Here is a 16,626-nt window from a genome sequence, read left to right as displayed (position 1 = left end):
TCTTCTATCGTTCTTTCTTTTAGATTACTAACGGGTAGCTTGGTTTTTTCCACAAATTTAAAGATCAAGTAAGTTAAATATGCTTACAAAAAAATCGATATAGCTAGATATTATTTAAAATGTTAATTACTTTATCAATTTAACCACGCAAAACTATAGGCACGATAGGATATTCTCATATTCGACATATTTAATTTTCCATACAATATGTCTTTCTTAAGCTTAGATAATGTATAACGAATAGCGTGACTTGTTGGCATTTCTTAATATCAAGACTAATGGTAATGGCAAAAATATTTGACATAAGCTCCGATTAGCACTATAGTGCTTATAGTAGTTCGCCTTTGCCTCAGACCCTCTTTTCAATTACGTGAAATTTCTTTAATCTATTTTGGCAAATTGCATAGCTAATATGCTTGCCCAGCAATTTTGGTCAGGTAAATTCAATTGGTCATAATTTCAATTGAAATTGCATGTCCTGCGACACTGCAATTTGAATATTTGTGGCTAAATTGCAGTCCAAATTGAAAGTGTTGTTATAAATAATTTGTAACTTACGAGGGTATTTTCAAAAAAAAATTGTGTAACTTTGCACATATCTTTCCGATTCTTGAGCGTAATACTTTAAACGAATTGTAGATCGATTCTCCATTGATTTGCATCAAAACCTGGGAACAAAATATTTTTTAGATTTTTCATAAACTTTTCTGGATAAACTGCCAAAATATAGAAAGCTGTGTGGAGCGGAATACCTTAAATTCGATTCGTAGATCGATTCTCCATCGATCTGCATTTTAACCTGGGAACAAAATATTTTTTAGATTTTTCATCAACTTTTCTGGATAAACTGCCAAAATATAGAAAGCTGTGTGGAGCGGAATACCTTAAATTCGATTCGTAGATCGATTCTCCATCGATCTGCATTTTAACCTGGGAACAAAATATTTTTTAGATTTTTCATCAACTTTTCTGGAGGACCCCTTGCCAAAATATAGAAAGCTGTATGGAACGGAATACATTAAACGATTCGTAGATCGAATCTCCATCGATCTGCATTTTAACCTGGGAACAAAATATTTGTTATATTTTTCATCAACTTTTCTGCAAAGAAGTCGCCAAGATGAGCCGTTACCTTCGCCTTATCCTTGTGATAATTTTTTTGATTCACCTTATTATTTCTTAAATTTTTTGTTTGATTAATAAAATATGTTTGTTGAATATTTAACATCTTAGCCACTGTATAGAAAAACACATCACGTTATCGATAAGTTACACACCATCTGCTCCAGTCTGGCCACAAAAGGACCTCGAACAGTAAACAATAGACGGAAAACTTGCTGACATTTAAATAAATTGTTAAACATTAACCGAGTCTACATGACAAAACTAAGCAGATGAGGACGAGTTGGGGGGAGGTTAAGTTTTCCGAGGGAATTGCCAACAATGAGGGCGGCGCACACATGGAAAATGGCAAAGAAATTGCTGCAAATCAAATTTGATAAACACAAAAAACAGACTCAGGGCGCAAAAAACAAACACAAAGGAATTGAGGGGAAAAGTGACAAGAAAAAATGGCAAAGTGTGCCGAAAATGACAGGATGGGAAAAAAGGACGAAAACGAGGGAAACGAGGACGACGAGCGGCGGATGGCCAGCCGGAAAAATGTTTTATTGCTGCCATAATTTTGAGTGATAAGTGACGAAAAACAGCCGCGTGGAAAATCAATCTATGAGAGCAGGCAGTCAGTAAAAAAATCATCCATGGGATTATTTATGCATCATTTTTTCTCATCCGTTGATAGATTTTTGCTGTTCTATCAGCTACAAGTTAATGGGCTAGCCTTTAATAAAGATTGATCGATATTCCGATAAGGTTAATCTATATATTTGGTTCGGTTTTTTGAGGCAAGTAACTATTATTTATTGGTCAGGGTGTAATGAAAGTAATGCAATGTTTGAGTTTTTTGATCGACAAGAATTTTATATAATTTCTTCCAGTTTAAAGCCAAAACTGGCCAGTTATTATATATCCTTGCCTTTTGTTGAAACTTACATTTTTTTTTATTTCCCCCCAAGAGGACATTATTGCTGCGTCACAGCGTATCAATAAAATTTTTTCTCATGCCCGCCCCTAAAAAGTCAACCAAATTTGGCATCCTTTAACCCTAATTTATGCGCGCGAAAGTGACAATTGACGAACTCCTGCAAAAGAGTTGCCTTCGTCGTCCTTTTCGGATGTGGTAATAAAAATATCCAAGTAAAGGCTCTTTATTAGCTCTCCGTAAGCCCTTTTCTTTGTTTGCCCAAAAAAAGGGAAAAGAAGTACAAATACCTGGCGATGGGCAACAACTTGTTACATTTGTCATGCGATAATGTCAATTTTGACAGCTGCGCAAAAAGGATTCTATTCTCATTCTTCGGAGGATCTTCGGAGGCTTTTTGTTTCGTTTTATGATCGCTCATGGCAACTTTGTTGTTAATTTGACGCGCTCTGTGACAATTTGAGTGCCTGCCTCTGGCTCTTTTTTGGCCATTATGGAAATAATTTTGTTTTAGTTTTTATTGGCAGTTTAGGGGAACAAAGGAATGCTGTTGACTCTTTTTATTAGGCGGACCCAAGGACGGTCAATTATTTACACTAATCAGGCAGCCGACTTTCAAGGTGGTTCTGCCAATACACGCATGTGTGCAACCCTCATCCTTCAGATACATTTTGTATCTTTTGTATAGTGTGTTGCGTATTTTGACAATGTGCCTACAGTTTGCTTTGTGCGTTTTCCTTTGTCCTTCCAAAGGTTTTCTCCTGGGCCTATAAAATTCGCAACAAAGTCAATTTGGGAAGATTTCGGAGATCTACTGGAATATGCGTGTCTTGGAAGGCGAAAATGTTATTTTTGTAAAATGATTCGATATGGTTATCCCTTGTTTTTCTCAGGAGGCTGTACGAAGGATTTTCTATGGTTTGCGGATATCCCGTTTCAGGAATGAAATTGTCTGTTAACTTTATAAGCAGATCGAAAGGAAAATATCTGGAAAACAAGAGGGACAGGAGTTTAATTTTGGGATATTTTTAAGAAACTATTCATATAAAGAATTTTATTTTTTTTTAATAATTTACTACAGGATAAAATATTATAAATAATAATCCCCACTCATATATTACATTGTATTACACAATCATAAACGAAAGCAAGAAACAAACGCTTATTTATGATGATTACAATGATTACATTCATCACGCTTGAGACGTTTTCCCTGCCGTCCGTGTAGACACAGTATTTAATTAAAAGCAAATGTTTTTGGTTGATTTTATGACCGGGGCAGCTTGAACGCAACCTAAGCAAATAACATTGCAATGGCCATTTATCACTTGCGGCAGGGGCTAATCCTTTTTGGCCAACTAACTTGCACCGTATATCATGTTTTATGGGCCAGCTAAGCAACTGACGCTAAGCTTTTACATGGAATGCTGTTTGCAGAGGCGTGGGATGAGGGGGGTGGCGTAACTCGGGGGTCCTTGGGTAAATAACTCATCGATGCGTGTTGGGCAACTGTTACCGAGTATTTTACACCCAAACCCCAAGAGTGCCAGGATCCCAAGTAGACGTTATGTCTACAGACAAATTGCCATAACCATAATGGCAAACGGCCTGTTGGGGGACTCTGGGATGCCTGTGACCCCATAAAAAGATGATTTCATAGACATTTACCCCACTGCCTGTATGAAAAAATAATAATACTAACACAACATAATAATCATAACAATAATCACTGTGGACGGAAGTCCACGAGGTGACGACCTGCAGGCCTAGGCGTGCGCGAGGAAACTCTATATATAGCCGAAGAATTAAAAATTTTCTGTAGGCAACCGATCTAAATGAATGATATACCAATCGAAAGGTATTGTTTCAATTAGATAATTTTTGTCAAAACATATTCCAAAAGTTATTTGGTTTGGGAGAAATTAGGGTGAAAGTAAAAAAAATTTTTATCACTAAAATGAGGCTGGTGGACACATTTTAGCCCGCAGATAGAATATTTTTATATATTCGCATTCTAGAGCTAAATACGCGTCGATTGGTACCTCAATCGACCCGATCCGACATTTCTTTCAGAAGTTATTCGAAAAATTCGATTTTTTCTTCTTCTTCAAAATGAAGCCAGTTGTCTGTTTGTCGGTTTGTCTGTTTGCACTATTTTTATCTTAAAAATCCTGAAAAAAATTGGAAAATGTTTGTTACTATCATATGAGCAACTATTGTTCTACAACTTTTTGAAATACCTTAAGCTTACGTCAAAAAATTAAAAAAACTTTGTTAATGAAAAAATGCATAACTTTATAATTAAGAAAGATATTAAAAAGAGCTTTACACCGTTGAAAGGGGTTTTTAAATATCTATTTCACTTTCTTTGGGACCAAACGTCTATATAGTACACAAAAAAAAATACACTGAAAATAAACTTTTTTTTTAAGAAAAAAAATTATTTTTCAAAATTTAGTCGACTGACCCTTTTTTTTTTTGCACGTGTAGATAGCTTTTGAGATGACGCAACTTTTGACATATCGCTCATATCTGGCAAAATCCGTTAACTCAAGATATAGTCCTGTAAGTGCAGCTACCCATTTTGTGCAGCCTCCTGTGAAGCTTGCATTTACTTATACATGTGTGTGTATTTGATTGGCAACTTTGCTTTTTGGAGTCTGCATATATTTGGTCTATACCCTAAAAAATATGGAGTATATCTTTTCAGATTTTAGATAATTTATTTAAAAATAAAATCCAAATAAAAAAGGGCTTAAAAAAGTAAAACGTAAACATTGACTCAAGTCGGACTCGAACCCAGGCCCTCCGTGTTAGGAACCACGACGCTCTCCACTCAGCTATCCTCGAACTTTGTTGCTTAATGGCAACTTTTGATGTAATTCTACTTTGTGTTTCAGTGTCTCATGTCTTAATGAGAAGACTCAGAAGATTGGTACTTCAACCGACCCGGTCCGACATTTCTTTCAGAAGTTATTCAAGAAATTCGATTTTTACAGTTTTTTTAAAATTAAGCCAGTGGGTTTGTTTGTCTATATTTTTTTCTTTGCAATACTGAATAAAATTGGAGATTTTTGTTAATGTCATATGACTCATATGATATGAGCAATTATTGTTCTACAACTTTTTGAAAAAGCTGTAAAAATCTAATTTCTTGAATAACTTGAGGTCCAATCTTGAGGTCCCAAAGAAAAACAAGAAAAGAAAGCTAACTTCGGGCGAAGCCGAAGTTGATATATCCTTGCAGTTGTGCCATTTCCGATCGTTCAGTTATATGGCGGCTATTGGATATAGTTGGCCGATCCCTATGAAATTTGGCCAATAAGATTATTTTGCCCAAAATGGAATCTGTGCCAAGTCCCATCTTTCTAACTTAAAAAACACCAAAGTTATGCCAATTCGGATCGTTCTATGATAGCTATAGGATATAGTCGGCCCATCCTTATGAAAGTTTGTACATAAGATATTTTCAAATATTTCAAAAATAAAATCCAAATAAAAAAGGGCTTAAAAAGTAAAACGTAAACATTGACTCAACTAGGATTAGAACTCAGGCCCTCCCGTATTAGAAACTCTCCACTCGGCTAATCTCGAACTTTTTTGCTTGATGGGAAATTTTGATGTAATTCTGCTGTATGTTTCAGTGTCTCATGTCTTAATGAGAAGAATGCAAAATTTTATGAGTAGAACGCTTGCATATGCCCCTACTGCCCCTACTGCCCCTAATGCATATAAATAAATGCAGCCACCACCGTTTTGGGCCAAATCATGGATTAAAAGCTAAAAAAAAACCAGGCAAACCAACTCCGCCAATACTTTTCTAATATTTATTATTTTATATCGCACACCCAAAATAAATTGTTACATTCAACAATTGGTTTAACTAGAAAAACTGGAAAAACGTAATTTCCATTTTTTTTTAATTTTTTATCTTTGCGCATTTTTTTTAGATATAATACATGTTTATTATATGATTGATCGGATATGCCATAAATTTTTTTTTTGTTATAAGTTAGAAGGAAGGAACTTAGTACAGATTGCATTTTGGGCAATCTTATCCGATTTGCAAAATTTTATTAGGATAATTGGCTTAACTTTGTTGTTTTTGAAGCTAGAATGATGGGACTTTTTATGGTTTCCGTTTTGGGCAATCTAATCCTATGTTCATAAGAATCGGCCAACTATATCCTATACCTGCCATATAACTGAACGATCGGAAATGGCACAACCTTTCTATTTTTAAAGATGCTTGGGGTGTTTCCAATATTTTTATTAGAAATTTTGTTGATGGTGAAATTCTCATAAGGATCGGACAACTATATAGGATCCGATATATATAATAATAATATAAGCTTCTGCTTAACTGCAAGGGTATTTCAACTTCGGCTCCGCTTGAAGTTAGCTTTCCTTTTTTGTTTTTTTTTTATAATTTATTATATAGTGGAACTCTCATAAGGATAGGCCTCTCATCTGTTAATTTGTTAAAAAAAATTGGTTTCCCACAACTACGAAAAAATGTTGGATCTTAAATACATTTTTGGGCAAATTTTTAATTAAAATTTTTAAACTAACCAAATTCCAAAACCTTTGTAAATTAAAAATACGTATAACTTCAGAGCCACTGAAGCTATCGAAAAATTCTTTACGTCTTTGGAAAGGTTTTTAAATTTTCCACCTTCTTGAATTTCAAAATCTATAGAGTTAAAAAAAAAAGAGTTTTGATGTTTATCCTTACAATTAAAGTATTGCTAACTGTGTGAATCGCCTGTCCAGAGGTTACTTCCATATATATATATTCTATATATTATGCGTTCTGTTTTAAATAATTGAAGATCAATATATACAAAAAAACAACTGATATCATATAAAAAAACCTCTTGACGAGGTAAAGTACCGGTGACGAACCTGCATGCGAAACCCAAAATATCTGATATCAATTTTAGTGACGATAATATGCTATATAGGTGTACAAAATTGCATATAAAAAATATTCTTGTTCGGCACGTGCAAGAAAAACAAAAAACAAATCAGTCACGTGCCGAACAAGAATATTTTTTATATGCAATTTTGTACACCTATATAGCATATTATCGTCACTAAAATTGATATCAGATATTTTGGGTTTCGCATGCAGGTTCGTCACCGGTACTTTACCTCGTCAAGAGGTTTTTTTATATGATTGTTATATTGATGGAATGTTACGATGACACTGTCTACGCACTATTTGTGGTTTATGTTATCGCTAATGCGCCAGGATAGTATATATTTTGATGGGAAAAAGCTTCCATATTCCCTGGCCAGTTCCCATGTCTGGCTCACATCGTAAAGAAAACAAACGTAATAATTATGCTAAAAATTATATGGCACTTCTCACCCCAAACAAAAGAAGGAGTCCTTTTCGTCTCTTTGTTTGCCAGCCGCTAATCTGCAGATTTATATGCAGGGAAGTTGTTCAATAAAATCGTCTAAACCAGATCATAAACAAGGATATTTTATGCCCAGATCCCTGACCATTTTCACTGTCCAGGAGATTAACTCGCCGAATGACGAACTGGACTTTGCGAGTGGTCAGTGGAAATGAAATTCTTTTGTTTTGTCTCCCTTTTGCGACTCTAAGAAGTTTGCACGTTTGTTGCAGAAGAAATGGCTTGGAAAAAATGAATTTTTCTTGCATTTTTGCAGACATTTTCAAGGAAAGTTTAAGCAAATTGCAGTAAGGGATTTAGCAAATTATTTAACAAATTCGAGCTGCAGGATTTTAAATTTATGTCAGAGGATGCATTTCTAGGAAAATTGGAGATTAAAGCTTCTTGAAAATCCTAGAATATGGTTCATTCCTGCACTTATTTTACCCAACTCATTAACTTTTCCTGCTTCATTCAATCGTATCGGAGATCTGCCAAAAGTGCTTTGGTCATAAACGTATTGCCAAAATATACAAAGAGTCATCAGAACACATCATCGTCATCAGCATAGAGTCATCATCAAGTGGTAGTACTTCCCGCAAGATGCCAATCGAAAATAAACATATACAGGGAGGCCAGGCCATCATCTTATAAACATGTCAAAAAGGACACTTAAGCCAAATGCGTTCAAATGATAATTACGCAAAACAAAAGGAATAACCCGGCTGAAGATGAGGAAAACTCGAACTGAACCCGAAACTGAAACAGAGGGATAAAGCAGATGAAGTGGCAACAACTATTACAACGCACTTGGATCCGATTCAGTATCTGAATCCGCCTCGCTAGTTGTCCATGGGGGCAATAACACTAAAAACTTACGACCCAGCTCCGTGAAGGAGCGTAAGCGAAAAAGAAATTTGGCCAGAAACAAAAGCGCAAAACTTTCATCCTCCACCTCCACCGGCCAAGTCGACATAAAGCCAACTGTAAGCATTCATGAGGATTTAAACGTTTATTTATAAGATGGGTTTGGGTCGGGGGCTGGATAGCTTTTGTTTTTCGGTCGAGATCCTTAAGTTTCGGCACGGAGCTCAGCACTTCATTGAATTGAATCGAGTTGAGTGGAATCCACACTTGAGGCTGATAAAATCAATGGCTGCGTTGTTAGCCGATGATTACAACACTTTTCTGAGGCTGACAATCTCCCCCAGAACACTTAATTAATATTATGTATTTATCTGGAGTCTCCCAGTCCTTCATTTCTTTTAGCAGAGGATATTGCTCATCCTCCTGATAATCTAAAGGATTTCATATCCATATCCCCCATATGAAGAAACACATTTGTTTGACTTCCATTGCCTACTATTTGCTAACTGGACGTTTGACTCATTGAATTTAAAAGGACGAAGGGCTTGATGAGACAATTGAAACTTCAAACCAGAAAGTTTAAAAGTATGGTTTGAATACAATTTTAAGAGCCTTTTTAACAAACATATGGAATGTAAACTAGGCATTCGTGAATTACTACGAAGTACCAAGAGTTGACCATCCATAACCTGTTTTTTCTCATTCATTAACCAAGTCCTGGATAAGCATACCTAACTGTGGCCTAAAAAGGATTCATATCCTTTTATATCTTACTCGCACATCCCAACCCTCTCTGCTGGTATCCTTTTTCTCCGTACAGTCAATTAACCCGAGGCGAAAAAGAGGTTGTCGAGTCCAATCTGTTGACTTGTTGTCTGCCGTTCCCTTTCATTTTTCTTTTGGGGGTTTTTTTGGGTAGAAAAATTTGCAATTTCCTGTAACTTTTGTATAGAATTAAAAGTAAACATTAATCCATTTACAAGCAGCTCTGTTGTCCTTCTTGTTGTTTTGGTGTTCACTTAAGTGACGTGGTTTTAAAATTTACCAATTAAATTAAGTGCAACCGCAGGCGGAATGCGAATGAACCAAAGATCAGCTCTGTTTTGGGTATCAACTGTGAGCCCTCAGTCATCTTCAACTATTCATGAGCGAGTCAAGTTGATAGTTCGATGGTTGTCTGTCTGTCAAGCTACACTTGGAAAAAAATTAGTTCCCTTAAAAATAACTTATTCCTAAACACAAAATAAACATAGCAACAGCTTTTGAAAGAATGAAAACATTGAAACAAAAATCTTCTTTCAAAACTAACATAATAATAAAATTGTAAAAATATAACGTTTTCCTTTAGTGTACTCACTTGGGTCGTATGTGCTCATGCAAGTTATTTGCCGCTTAATTTGATTTGCCTTTTGGAATTTTAGTTTGTCAGAGGAATGGGATGGCCCGGGTTAAGTGGGGAGTCCTTTTCCATCAGCGAGGAGTCAACGAGTCTCGGCTGCTGACTGCTGCTTTGTCACTTTGTGTGATTTATGAAATGTTGTGTAATTAACTATTTATGACTCGTTTTTGCCCTTTACAAAGTAAACGTTTCCATGGTCTGAGCTGTTGAGCGATTCCCTGTGGGCGTGTTGGAGGAGTTGTAAAATGTATCGTGGCATCCGTGGGATGACAAAAACTACAAAGGAAGCTTGGGATAAATTTTGGTGAGTAATTTGACTGCAAGCTTTAAGAGGAAACACATTAAATTATTTTATTTTTCAAGCTATATGAGACATTTAATTTTATTAAATGTTGAAAAACAGAGTTGGGAAAACCTGTCCCTTCCTCATGGGTTTTTTGTGTTAATTTGACACATGCAGACCTGTCATCGTCTCGCCGTGTTTCCTTGTCAAACTCCTACCAAAAATGGGAGTTCTACTTAATTATTTACCAACCAGCATTTTATTACATTTTTAGTGATTCAACCTGCAACCGTTACCATTTCTTTTTATTTATTTTCGTTTGGTTTTTTTTTACCATATTAAAATTTTGGTTTCCTTCCCATTTGTGTGTGCATTTTTTTCGTTCAGTTTCATTCGTTTGTCACATTTAATTGAATTTATGTAGTTTTATTGTCGCTCGGCAGTGCGTACAACATTTTTGCATTAATTTTTATGTTTTCAAATAAACGAATACTTTTCCAGACTGCTGTTTGTGGTTTGGTTTTCAGGTTGCCGCCGCAGGCCAATCAAAAGATGAACTGTCAAATTATGCAAATAATTCTCCACAGTCACGCATGTGTCGGTCTCTTATCATATCGAAACAATCGTGAATTCTCACTTTAATTGCCTCTAATTTGGTTAGTGGATTGGATGAAAAGTGGAAAGGACCACCACCTGTGCCTTTCTCAAGGCGTGCTGCTAATTGGCTCGGAAAATCGAGGGCCCAAAACCCCCGGACATCAAAGGCAGCTCAGCTCTTCTTTCGGCCTTAGTCTGTTGTCACCCTGATCCTGTTTCCCGTCCGTCCGTCCGTCTGTCTCTGTCAAAATATTTTCATTGCATTTTTGGGTGTGTCCTTGTTATTGTTGGCCTGTGTTTTGTTAGCAAAGTGCAGTTTGCGTCCGTGGTCAGGCGGATTAGTTGATATATTCCATCGTTTGTTGTTATTGCCGCAGTTTATGATGCGTATAGGGAGCTCCACACTTGCCAGTTCATATTTTGCGACTGACATTTATGGTGGGAAGTGCTGCCAGCCCCGGGGCTTAGTCCCATTTAGGTCTGCATTCCGTCTAGGTTGGGTGTATAATCAGGTGCTTCATTAGGGCTCTGAAAATTTGGAATTTTCCTCTGGAACCTGGACTTCGCACAGGGTTAAATTCCCCAGCTTGAAGTAGGGAAGTTTCAAAAACTTGTATTAGAAAATATCAACTGTACTTCTTTAACCCCTTCCACCATCCCGCCATCCATCTTAAAAAAATGGCTAAAAAATCATGACTCAGCTCCGAAAAAAAATCATAAATAACATATCACGTATAAACAAATACAATAGAAAAAATGTTCGGACAGGATACGGCTAAAAACTATGAATATTCATAAAATTATTGAACAATAGAAATTGATGATGTGGTGTCAAATCGCACACACAAAAATATTTCATTTGATTGATGGTATCTAATGACATGGAGAAAAATTCTGCCGAAAAAAGGACATGTGAGACAAGAGTTCTGCCTTTTGGCGAAAAGTCAGAAAAAAATGTTATATATATTTTTGTGGGGCGAAACTAAAGAGGAAAATGTGGCCAAGTCCAGACAGTCATACATCATAATCATCGGGATAGCAGGCAATACGGGAACACCCTCAATATGTGGAGTGCCTCTACCCCGGAAAACCCGAAAATCTAAGCTAACCCCTTGCACTCAACCCACGCAGAAATTCACAGATAAAAAATAATAGAATTTATGGAATGGTGGGTCTTCCTGCTGGCAATCAAAGCAAGTCCTCGCAAAGGACATGAAATATGATCGATGGGCGGCTACTGTGGCCCGTTTTTTGGCCCTGAGTTCGGGTTTGGGCCCGGGATTTCATTCCTCCTGCTGTGACTGTCCACAAAATGGCACAATTAACGTGGCACATCCTTTCAGCCAAATTGCGCCGCGTCCTGGGCAACAATTGTTGAACACGGTAAATAAATGTCAGTGCTGCCAGGTCCCTCTCCCTCGCTTCATCGATAACATAATGACATTTTCGTATCATTTTTCAAATTGTAAAAAAAAAAGGAAAATTCGATTTTTTTTGTTTGAAACCGAAATTGAAATTGTTTTGTCAGTTTGGTGGTTGGACGGGGTTGCGTGTGTGTCCTTTCACAGCTGGATACCGTCAAACATATTGGACTTTTAATTATGATTTTTTATTGGTTTTTCCCCTCCAGAGGCTTAGTGTTGGTCAAACAATTGTAAAATGATATTTTCCTTTGACAACCCTTTGTAACGAGTTTTTAAAAACGCCTCATCAATGGTTAGTCGTTCGATAGGATCGGATTATCACAAGTGTCAATCGAAAGGGGGGATAGTTTCTTTTTCCCTTTTCATTTATTGGGTGTTATAGCCAGCACTAAATGGCTTTTTGATCTATGAAGGGTCAAGTATTTTATGACCCCTAATGTTGAATGAGTTTTTATAGTTTCATTATCAGCTTAGTGAGGTATAGGTTATTGAGATCCTCCTACAGCGTCATACTGGAATTATCAAATGATCTTCAGCTTAAGAAAGAGTATCTGTATTTCAAAGTAAATGTTATCCTGCAGATAGGCAGCAAAATAATTTCCCACCTTATTAAAGCCTTTCGAAAATTTCTACGCCCAAGGAAACTCCATACTGTCAGCCATTTCCGTTGGAAAATTGAGAATACACGTCCGGGGATCTGGCTGCCGTTCGAAATTACAGTAATTTTCGCTTTTGGCCAAGGGTTTGCAAATTTATCGGCCGCCTACGTGTGGTTGCAACCGCCACTTAAACTGCCACACGTGCAACTAGGTATGTGTGGTAATTATAAAGTCATCTTGGCATAATCAAAAGTGACAATTACAGCCATTGAACAGGAAGACGGACCCCCATGATTACGGTGATTGACGTCGAAAAAGTCAATGACATTCGTGATATTGGTAATATCCGGATGCAAGTGACAGAATTATGCGGCAGCACAGTCATGCGTCATTAGGTAAGGCATGTCTATGGCAAGAACTAACTTCAGGTGACAATTATTCTAATGACAGTTATTGATAAAAAAACTATCACATAGTGGTGTTTTAAAATACAATTTTAAAAAGAAAGAATGTACTTCGGAATCCTGTTCTTAATATCGTTACCAATCGATCTTTCCCCTGAGCTCTACCTGCTAAATGTTTGGATTGCTTCGAGACAGAGATGATGGATGGATGTGGGTAAAGATGCCTTCGACACTAATCCAATCGGTCCTCATCATCAACAAGATCAAGCCTGTGGAAATGATATGCAAATTTATGTAAGGCTCAACTAAACGTGAATTTCTTTAAGCGGCTCGGTAAACAAAAGCTGAGGGGAAAGGCCTTTCCCAGATAGCTATGTACGTACATTCAACAATATAATGCCTCAATAATCTTACAGGGACACATCTCGCTCACACCGATGCAGAGACCCTGTGAAGCAGAGGGAACTCCTCACCGAACCTGACAGTTGTAAATCTCATTAAAAGGTTATTGACTCCCTGGAGCAGAAGGCACGAGGATTAAAAGGAGAGGTGCAGGACAACAGGAGAGAACAAAAAAGTGTTCTAACCCCATCTCGGGCTGGTTAAATTTTCTTTCTTTTTACGCTTCAATTAATACAAAAGTGTCTTCGCTCAACGGGACCCTCTACCTCTATTTAGGACTGCAAGTCTCTGACAACGCAATTGACAGAGGAGTTAACCTAAACCCCCGGACAATAAAAATCTGGCAAGTCTAAGGCTTCCTCAATTTATGCAAATTAATTTAGAAATGTTTCTCTGTCCACCCTCAAGTGCCAAGGAGATATACATCAAACGGACTGAAAAAAAGGAACGGGTCTGGTGGAAATTCGGGGAGGCGGAGAGAAAGTGTACACGACTTTTATAATTAAGAATGCATATCAAGTGGTAAGTAAATGCAGATGATGAAACAAAAACAAGATACTGCCCGAGAAATGTCAATGGATTTAAAAGGGCGGAAACTGTCGAGAGACTAGAAGGAGGCTTTTTACTCTTAACGGATTATATTTAAATAATAATTCAAATACTCTTTCCAATACCCATCCCACATAATGGAAAATTCTTAAATAACCACAAAGTTGAACCGCAAAATCTTCACAGGCAAATACCAAAGATGCTTACCTTTCGAGTGGAATCCCTGCACTTTACCGATTAAAAACAAAAGGGCTAGGAGTCTCGGCATCGTCAGCAGTTGAAGTAAAAGGATAACTGGTAACTTCAAAAAGCATGCTAACGCATCGCAAGACGGCATCAAGGAAATCAACTTTCACCGAATGCAAATAAAGTAAAAGCATCCTGAACCTCAAATGAGGGGTTTCCAATAGGTGAAGGGGCATCCGGGTGGTGTACGCACTTTTCGCAGTAACGCATAATACGGTCAATGAACTGGGAAAAATACAAGACAAAAGCACAGGCTCTGACTGACTTTGCAAGAGTCCTGCTGTCAACTGCAAGTCCTGTGAGAATGCAGGTTAGAGTTAACCAAGTGCACGGGAAATAATTTATTGTACTATTTCTATAAAATTATAGGTTTTAGTTGAAGAATCTGTTTAGAGTTCAGCATAAATTTATATCCCCATCAAACCCTATTTTTTATGGGCTGAAACTCTATTTATAATCTTTGCTAAAATTTTTTGCAGTACAAGATGTAAGGACTCGCCTTTTTCCTCCTCATTCTGCCTCCTTTTTTTTTGCATTTCCAATTGCACAGCAAAACCTCAACAGCTGCTAAAATGTGCGTAGCAACCCTCTTGTGCCCTACTAGGGTAAGTGTTAAAAACAAAAGGAGTACCAGTACCCAGTACCCCTTCTATGGACTCCCCTATCCTTAGTTTCCACTCCCTGCCTGGGTGCTCACCTTCACGTCCTAGTCGCCCACAAAAGGGGAATATTATCATGTCATGTCATTGCGTGTCTTCTATTTGCATTCTGGTTTCCATTTTTCTGCATTAAACTTTATTTTTTCCTTGCCTAGGATAGAGTTTGCCATTACAGTGTGCGTCATAGCAGTAATGGTCTCCATTCCAAAGGGAAAAATGCAGGAATTCCCCAAAAACTAGAAGCTTATTGTACTTAATTTATTTTATAATTCCGTAACGCACTGTTGAAATTTCTCGTATTTATATTGGGTAACATCTGCTTAAAAATAATTGCAAGTTTGCGAGAGATTTTAATGGTATTCGCAGCGGACGGCAGGCAGCCCCTCCGGAAATGTTAAAACTGTGCTAAAATATCATAGTTTATGGGGGAGTGGGTTAATTCGGGCTGGTCTAGCCGCGTTGGGGGTGTATCCCATGTGGCAACATGTGGGTACTTATGCAAAATGTTCTCTTGTCATTGCAAACTTGTGTTTAATTAAAACCCTGCTAATATCAGTTAATTTCTTCTCATTAAATTGTGACACTTTATAGGCGGGGTGAGGTTGTGTTGGGAATATTAATGGATTTATCGATACTTGATCTCAATTGTGTGGCAACTGGTTGGACTAGAATAACGTCATTAAAACTTATTTTATACTTCAGTAAAATTTAATGACTATAAATTTTAATATTGTTGGTTAAGCATGAAAGTTTTAGGAAAATTAAAGGCGTTTGTGGTTTAATTTTGGCAATGGGAGAATAATTTACGGATTGTTCTTTTTGAGTTTGGTTTATAACTTTAAAATTGTCAACTTTAATGTCCTTTAAACTAACACAATGAAATACTAACAAATGAAAGTAAATTACGCCACCTCACTTAACCATTTTCTATATCAAATTAACGCTAATTAACAATTAAGGGGAGCAGGATCAAGGACTGCTCATAATTTACTTCATTACAATTGTTGGTGAAAACAATCAGCGGTAATTTACGGCCAAAAAAACAGGAACAAAATCTACATAATAGAAAAATGAAAAAACTACCCAAAAATTGTTTTTGCGTCAAGGAGCGGGGCGACAATTAAAGGCGACAACAAACAGCCCCCGTTGACCCTCAAAAAAAGTTCAGAGGGGGTGGCTAATGACTTTGATGCAAGTCCAGAAATCAAAAGGCAGTGTTCCTCCCGCAGCGAGTGTTGATTAGATATATGGCTGACATAGTACAGTTGCCTCATCCGTGAATTATGGACGGTCGAGGGGTGGGTTTTCGGACTTTGGGACACACCTGAAAGCCATAACCTGCGAGGGTGCAACTGTACACGCATGTGGCCCATAAAAGATACATTTATAATGGCCCTCAGATACTTGGCTGGCTGAACAGTTATACATAACAATAATTTGGTAATTGCCGGACAATCGTAACATTTGTATACTCATATGCGGATGGATATTTTCATTCAATGCCTATGCCGTTGCGTGTTCATTTCAATTTCATTCTATGCGGGTGGGTGGATCATTGCGGGGATTGGAATAGATATCCCTCGAATGGATGAGGAACAAGTGTTTCCCGAATGTTATTTATGGCAATTATAAGTAATTTCTGAAGTTCTTGGCCAGTCGTTATTGATGTTTTGAGGCTTCGACTCGGACGTTAAATGGAACACGTGGCAAGGGATTCCCATTTAAGTGCAAATGTGTGAGGTTCAAGAATT

General features: G+C 37.2%; 2 long non-coding RNA genes across 2 annotated transcripts in view; both read left to right on the top strand.

The window, feature by feature from the left end:
• Positions 1 to 13,016, top strand: part of LOC26515448 — a 34,541-nt gene extending 21,525 nt beyond the window's left edge. Inside the window, exons 7-9 of the long non-coding RNA XR_006507003.1 lie at positions 24 to 68; positions 12,657 to 12,826; positions 12,881 to 13,016. This is a non-coding gene — a long non-coding RNA (uncharacterized LOC26515448). The remainder of the gene's footprint in view (positions 1 to 23; positions 69 to 12,656; positions 12,827 to 12,880) is intronic.
• A 78-nt stretch (positions 13,017 to 13,094) lies between these two features.
• On the top strand, positions 13,095 to 14,618 carry LOC116655831. The gene is made up of 3 exons (XR_004310906.2): positions 13,095 to 13,313; positions 13,436 to 13,943; positions 14,157 to 14,618. It is a non-coding gene; the product is annotated as an uncharacterized LOC116655831 (long non-coding RNA).
• The last annotated feature ends 2,008 nt before the right edge of the window (positions 14,619 to 16,626 follow it).

The sequence above is a fragment of the Drosophila ananassae genome, chromosome 2R, assembly GCF_017639315.1.
Source record: "Drosophila ananassae strain 14024-0371.13 chromosome 2R, ASM1763931v2, whole genome shotgun sequence".
Classification (NCBI taxonomy): domain Eukaryota; kingdom Metazoa; phylum Arthropoda; class Insecta; order Diptera; family Drosophilidae; genus Drosophila; species Drosophila ananassae.
This window is presented reverse-complemented; position numbering and strand designations above follow the sequence as displayed.